The sequence below is a fragment of the Carcharhinus amblyrhynchos genome, chromosome 34, assembly GCF_965287045.1.
Source record: "Carcharhinus amblyrhynchos chromosome 34, sCarAmb.v2.hapA, whole genome shotgun sequence".
Taxonomy (NCBI): domain Eukaryota; kingdom Metazoa; phylum Chordata; class Chondrichthyes; order Carcharhiniformes; family Carcharhinidae; genus Carcharhinus; species Carcharhinus amblyrhynchos.
The window spans coordinates 13,300,730-13,308,706 of record NC_137357.1 but is presented as its reverse complement, the minus strand read 5'-3'; the positions used below and the strand labels follow the sequence as shown (position 1 = coordinate 13,308,706).

The window sequence follows — 7,977 nt, the reverse complement described above, 5'->3', positions numbered from 1 at the left end:
TTGCAGCAAGCATACTTGTGCAGTTCTTAGCTGAGTGCAAGTTAACAGACTAAAACATTCCAGTCATATACAATTAAAGAGCAGCAATTCCCCCTCTCAGTAATGGATGGAGACATGACTCAAGTGTGGTGAATTACTCTGGAATTCACTGGGGGCAGAATCTGCCCCCTCCCAATCCTATCTGAACAGTAGCTTTCTCTTGGGCCAGAGATGTTGGTGTCAGCCCTTTGAAGCCGGCTTCAGTCTGACAAATGACTTGGAGTTCTTCAGGGAGCTGGAGAGTTCATTGAGAAAGGACAGAAAGTGGAAGTTTTTCTCCAACTTCCTGGAGTCAAAGATGGTCATGATGGTGAAGTGGGGTTTGGGGCACAATAGGAAGTAAGTGCTCTGAACTTTGTAGAAGTGGACTACTTTGTCCGATGTATTCAGCTCTGTTGCCCAGTCCATCATGGTCACAATCACATCGCGCCTGTGCATTAAATGAGAGTTAGTGGGTAAGGAAACAACCACCAGGTACTAATCCAACTTCATGGGGGCTTCCCTGTCTGAGTGCTGCTACCCACAGGTTCCAACCTTCCGTTGCCAAAGATCAAAGAGACATTTTCAGCATTGTGTTTGCAGGTGAAGTTCGAAGCCTTGCCACAGGAATCAGGGTTGGTCTTGGTGCTCAAGGCCCTCATTTCTGAGGGGGTGGTGTGGGGCTCAGTGCCTTGTGGAAGTAGAAGACGAACTTTGCCAAGAGGGTTTTTCAGCTTCCCTATCCACAGAAAGAGGTGCAAGGGGCTGAAGGGCCTCTGGATCTCTCCCTTAAACAGATGCTTCCTGGTCTCTCCCTGCTTATCGAATGTCTGGCCCGAGCTCTGCAGCTTGGAGATTGAGCAGTGAGGGGAGGAATTGCCATTCATTGATCTCAGCATGAGCCTTCAGCACTTAGCATGAGTTAGCATGTCTATTTCCATCTGGAAGCCACTCTGCCAAGGCCTGAGGATCGGGTGATGGACTGTTGTATTTCTGTAGAATCAACTCCAGCATATGCAGCACTTCCACTGGATGGATGGACTTCTGGGTGCTGAGAAGTCAACTATCTCCATTTACGCCTCGATGAAAAAGCAAAGCTGCTCAAAGAGGTGAGAGTGAGGCTCTTCCAGATGTTGCAAGGTCCCAGTCACCAGGTTCTGTGCAGTGGTGACCAGCTTGCATAACTCATTGTAGAGGGATGTACAAATAGATTGAATGGAATCTTTTTGACTAAAAAATGACTGACACCCAGTTTCTGTCCAGGAAGATCAAACTGTGAGAAACTTCTTGGCTGCCGCCAGGTGAGTGGGCGCAGAGTAGGCCCTGACACAGCTTGGGCCAATGCTCTGGCAGTTCTCCTTCCCCCATTCCACAAAGTCCTTGGCACAGTGATGGCAGCAGATCTCTAGCTGTGGGAGGAAGATTTCTAGCACTGCCTTTTTTTGAGGCACAGGGCCAGCAGAAGGCTTATCCATCCTGGGGGGGTTGAGCAGAGGAGCCGGGAGCCCCGTGAATGCTCCAACCAAGGCTGAGAGGTTGGGGAGCAGGAGCAGAGATGGACCACAATCGAGACTGAGGATGAGGAGTGGAGACTGAGGTCAAGGCCTGTGTTCTCAGCACTTTGTTGTATGACTATGAAACATGGATGACCTACAGCTGTCATGAAAGAAAGCTCAACAACAGGTATGCTGAGCATCTCAAGGAAATAGATCATGAACATGGCAAGTTTTCAGAATGGAAAATGTAAGCATGGCGATGGAGATGTACCTAGATGTAGAGTGCCCTAGGTTCTGCTTCAAGGAGGCAAGATATGCTTGACATGAAGGCTCTAAATCTTGATATTTACATGGAGGAGACATGAGCTGTCAAGAGAGGAAACTGTGAGCCAGTGTGTGCCACCATGATGATCAGTGGCTCCTACAGCTTGTCAACAAGCATGAAAACTACAGCACACAAGGATGTTTGAGAGACAGGCATTTAGAGACGCAAGTACTGATTAGGGACAGTCAGCATGGCTTTGTGAATGGAAATCATGTCTCACAAATTTGGTCGAATTTTTTGAAGGGGTAACCAAGAAGCTAGGTGAGGAAAGTGCAGTTGATGTTGTCTCCATGGACTTTAGCAAGGTGTGTGACAAGATACGGCATGGTAGGTTGTTGCATAAGTTTAAATCTCACAGGATCCAGGGTGAGGTATTCAAATGGATACAAAATTGGCTTCTTGACAGAAACCAGAGATTGGTTGGAGACAGTTGTTTTTCAAACCGGAGGCCTGTGACCAGTGGTGTGCCGCAGGGATCAGTGCTGGGTCCACTGTTATTTGTCATTTATATTAATGATTTAAATGAGAATATAGCGGGCACGGTTAGTAAGTTTGCAGATGACACTAAATTGGTGGCATAGTGGACAGTGAAGAAAGTTATCTCCAATTGCAATGGGATCTTGATCAATTCGCCCAGTGGGCTGTCGAATGGCCGATGGAGTTTAATTTAGACAAACGTGAGGTGATGTATTTTGGTAGATTGAACCAGGGCAGGACTTACTCAGTTAATGGTAGGGCACTAGGGAGAGTTACAGAACAAAGAGATCTAGGGATATATGTTCATAGCTCCTTGAAAGTGGAGTCACAAGGGGACAGAGTGGTGAAGAAGGCATTTGGCATGCTTGGTTTCATCAGTCAGAATGTTGAATACAGGAGTTGGAAGATCTTGTTGGAGTTGTACAAGACATTGGTAAGGCCACATTTGGAATACTGTATGCAATTCTGGTCACCCTATTATAGAAAGGATATTATTAAACTAGAAAGAGTGCAGAAAAGATTTACTAGGATGCGACCAGGACTTGATGGACTGATAGACTGGGACTTTTTTCTCTGGAGCGTAGGAGACTGAACGGTGATTTTATCGAGGTCTGAAAAATAATGAGGGACATAGATCAGTTAGATAGTCATTATCTTTTCCCAAAAGTAGGGGAGTCTAAAACTAGAGGGCATAGGTTTAAGGACAGAGGGGAGAGATACAAAAGTGTCCAGAGGGGGATTCTTTCACACAGAGAATGGTGAGTGTCTGGAACAAGCTGCCAGTGGTAGTAGTAGAGGCGAGTACAATTTTGTCTTTTAAAAAGCATTTAGATAATTACATGGGTACGATGGGTTTCGAGGGATATGGGCCAAATGCAGGCAATTGGGATTAGCTTAGGAGTTTAAAAAAAGGGCAGCATGGACAAGTTGGGCCAAAGGGCCTGTTTCCATGCTGTAAACCTCTATGGCTTTATTACCACCTCCTAATTGGCAAAACCCATCTCTTATGTCTATCAAGAACCAATAGGAAAAATATACCAAATGAAGCTACCCATTCCCAACGGATTTGATTTGCTGCATGTCTATGGAAGGATGCCAGACTGGTAAGATGGCACTATTTAAGAACAGAAAGCAGGCAAGGCCCCCTCAAATATGGAGACTACTTTCTCCACAGTCTTCCTTGGAAGCAGAGTTGTGTGATTTGAGAGAATCAAGCCAAACCCTTTTCTTCTACATAAATATGTATGTTATTAACTCAGAGTTTGAGTGGATCAATCTGTTCCTTTGTGGAGCTTTTCTGTGCCCTCCATCTCTAACTTTGCTAGAAAGTCCACATCAGTAAAACAGTATTCCATCTTTTGTCACTAGCTTTCTATAGCTGCCTCAACTTTGTTACAAGTCCCAAGGTGTCTCCGTCGATCTAGGTGAAGGCCATCTTTCCTGCATCAATTTTTTTAATCTCAGAAGATTCCTAGTTATCCATGTAAACAATAGCTTAACACACATACAACTTTGGGGGCTACCTGCATCCATTAATTTCCTTGGTCAACTTTTTTTTTCAATATGATACTTAGCTTGCAATCTCATCCCATGGTTTTGAGTTAATTGCTCTAATGTCACTTTTAATGTGCTTTCTTTTCTTACAGAATGAAGTCTTTCCTTGCTATGGTATGGATACCATACCATACCACTGGGATTGTTTTCTCTGGACCATAGAAAGCTGAGGTGTGATCTTATAGAGGTCTATAAAATAATGAGGGGCATAGATCATCAGCTAGATAGTCAATATTTTTTCCCAAAGGTAGGGGAGTCTAAAACAAGAGGGCATAGGTCTAAGGAAAGAGGGGAGAGATACAAAAGTGTCCAGAGGGCCAGATTTTTCGCACAGAGGGTGGTGAGTGTTTGGAACAAGCTGCCAGAGGTAGTATTAGAGTTGGGTACAATTTTGTCTTTTAAAAAGCATTTAGATAGTTACATGCGTAAGATGGTATAGAGGGATATGGGCAAAATGCGGGCAATTGGGATCATCTTAGGGGTTTAAAAAAAAGGGTGGCATGGACAGGTTGGGCTGAAGGGTCTGTTTCCATGCTGTAAACCTCTAAGACTCTATGAAGCATTTTGGGGCATCTCATGGTTGTGAAAGCTGCTATATAAATGCAGATCAATGGGAAGATGAACACAAGAAAGGAACTGCAACTTTCTGACCAGACTTTAATCCTAATAGCCAGCCTAACGACTCAACATAAGCTGGACACCAACACAAACCCCTATCCCGAGTATTCCCTCCTTCTCCTTTCTTCTCCTACCTTAAATGAAAAGCTTCTCCTCTCTGTTAAAAACTTCAATTTGTGAGTGAAGACTGAAGCTTAAAAATCCCCAAAATATGACACAGAGATAGGTAGGAAACTAAGTTCTGAAGTTTTTGAAGTCATGGATGGGACAAGTAAGAAATCTGGAATGGAGTATAATGTGGGAAAAAGTGAATTTGTTCACTTTGGCAAGAAGAATGGAAAATCAGTATCTTCTCTAAATGGAGAGAGATTGCAGAACTCTGAGCTACAGAGGGATCTGGGTGTAAACTAACCAGGAAAACTTTGTATGCAAGTAATGAGCAAGTGACTGGACAGGCAAATGGAAATTTTTAAATGTTTTATTCACAGGATATGGGTGTCACTACCGATCAATACTCCTAAGGGTCCTGCCATTTACTGTATATTTCCTATCTGTATTAGACCTTCCAAAATGCATTACCTCACATTTGTCCAGAATGAGAAGCATTTTTTCCTCTTGTGATTCTTTGGAAATCTTTTCCCTGAAGAACAGTGGAGGCACGGTGATTGAATATTTGGAAATTATTATTTACAAATATTTATTTGTAAACTGTTTGAAAATTCATGATTTTATTGAATGGCAAAGCAGGCTGAAAGGGCCGAATGGCCTACTCCTGCTCCTAATTTGTATCTTCACATGACAGCTCTTGTTCTTCTCCATGACCTTGCATATGTTTGATGCCACACACAAAAACAGAAAATGCTGGAAAATCTCAGCAGGTTTGACAGCATCTGTGGCGAGAGAAAATAGAACCAATGTTTCAAGTCTGAATGCTGAGGTTTTGCAGCATTTTCTGTTTTCGTTTCAGATTCCAGCACCTGCAGCATTTTGCTTGTAACTTAAATTTGATGCCAGTTCGACTGAGGGCGATCCACAGCATTTAATGACCAGACATCACAAGACAGTTTCTGAAATGATTGCATATATCTGCTTTAAGTACAGCAGCTTTGTTTTTAACATATATTACTGCTGGAGCTCAGTAACCTGAGTAAAATATGATGGTTCTGCTGCAGCTGTTTAAATTGCAGCATAGTCAGTCACAAATTACTGTACAACACCAATAATTTCAATGGCAGGATGTCATTGGAACAAATAATCACTTGTAATTTGGAAAGACGTGCCACTGAAATCATACCTCCCACAAAATGGGGTGCAAGTTAGGTTTATCACAAATGCCATAAGCAGCCAGTGTAGCCTGGAGATAGACCCACAGTGCTTGCCTTTAAAGTAAGATTCCAAGTTAGATTTAGAAAGAAAGAACTCGTACTTCTGCTATATCTTTTACAACCTCAGCACATCGCAAAGCACTTTGCAAAGACTGAAGTGCTTTTGAAGTGACGATTGTAATTGTCGCAAATACAGCATCCAATTTGCACACACCAAGTTTGCACAAACTGACTGAGGAATAAACATTGGCTTGGACCCTGGGGAAAACTCACCTGCTCTGAGTGCTGTGGGATCTTTATGTCCTGCTGAGCTGGCAGGCAAACTTCAGTTTAGCATCTCATCTAAACGACAACACCTCCAACAGGGCAGTACCACCTCAGTACTGCACTGAGGTGGATGGGGGGCAGCCTTGATTTTCAGTGCTCAAACCTTGGAATGGGGCTTGAACCCTGTGAGAGAGTAACCAGCGTATAATTACTGAGCTCAGGCTGACATTCACTGTCACTGCTGAAAGAAGAGGTGGGTATGGTGAGATTCAAGTTTTCTTGGAGTGAGTACTTGGAGCTCTAAGTTCTGCCAAGCGTCAGTGGGCTAAGAATGAACAGCACATCACAATCAGGTGAGTAGGGGCCCTGTGCACCTGTGCAAAAAGAAACATTACAGAAAACCCAGGAATGTGACCAGGAGGGGAAGTCTCAATTGGAAATGGGCAGGGAACAGTATCAACTAAGAAGAAAGAGGAGCAGACAAAGAGGCTGAGGTTAGCAGACTTTAAGTTATGCAGGTTCAGGAGAGGCTCTGGGAATGAAAAGCAGCAGCAGAAGATTGGTGATTCCGTCTGGTGGGCTGTTTGAGATGAAGTTATTCCTTTGGAGCAGTAACATTCTGCTTGGTGCAATCAAGTAATTGATATTGTCCTTGTGCATACTAAGGAGTCCTGGAGAAGGGAACCTCAGGAGATGAGATTGGAACTTCACGAGGTGAGCATCACTGAGGCTATCATATTGGAGTGACCTTTGGAGAGAATCCTATGGTGAGATCTTTGGAAGTAAAGACTGGAATCCCTTGTGAGAGGAATAGAGGCTTGGATTCTCCGCTTGCATGCTAAGTGCTCCCGCCAGTGGGAAAATCAGAGTGTCTCTCACTGGCAACAGCAGCACCTGTCAAGTGGCATTCTCACATCTTTAGTATTTAAATTTATGTATAACCAGAAATGTGCTGGCCAGCCCAGCTGTACAAACATCAGGGCGCCATTACTGAAGGGTGCAGACAGGACCCACTCCCCCCCACAACACATATGGTGACTCCTACTTACAAGGGGAGGACCCCTAAACCCTCAACACAGAGGGGCATCCTCCCCCCTCCCCCGCCTCCCCTCCCCACTGAAAGAACAGGTCACCAGCCTCCCACATCATGCATGCAGGCATGATGGTGAACTGTCCCCTGCCTTCCAGCTAGAGGCCTCACTCCTCTCATCCCCCCACAAGAGAGCCACTCCAATAGGGGGTCTCCCCAGGCCAATGCCCCTCAGCCCCCCACCCCTTGGCACTGTCAACCTTCCACTGCTTCCTGTGACACCCTGACCTGGCAACTTGAACTCTAAGATCGGTAGGGAGGTAAATGCTGTGCCCATGTGCCCTTCTGCCTCTGCCAGACCACAGAAGGAAGGTCTCCCGAGGAACCTGATGGTTAGGTGGGCTCAGGCTGGGGGAGAAAGAGTGTTGACCTTGAGACATTCCCTTAGGAGGGGGGAAGGGGAGGGGTTGGTCTCATGGCTGCACTTGTCCTTGCTGCCCTGGGAAAGGTGCTGTTCACTCTCAGTATGATGATTTCAGAGATATTCAATACTGTCTCAACCCTTTAAAATCTTTGAAGGGGCATGCCACTTTAATATTCATGCCCATGAACACCTGGAAACATTCAGAATCACTACAGCTCTCATTAAGCATTGGCCCAGGTAAATGTCATAAGCTCCAGTTGTTAAATGATTTCTTTAAAGTGCTCTTATAGAAAGGACTTATCAGTTTTTCCTGGGAGATCCCCTTGCTTTCTCTCAAAAGGCACAGTTGTTCTGGAACCTCTTTGATGGACACCAGGGATTGAGTTTCACTGGGCAGATGGACAATTTTAAATTTCAGATTTGCTGAGCTCCTGACATAGTGA

General features: G+C 44.6%; 1 pseudogene; it reads right to left on the bottom strand.

The window, feature by feature from the left end:
* Positions 1 to 219: 219 nt before the first annotated feature.
* LOC145361371 (KICSTOR subunit 2 pseudogene) lies at positions 220 to 1,493 on the bottom strand (annotated as a pseudogene).
* Positions 1,494 to 7,977: the final 6,484 nt, after the last annotated feature.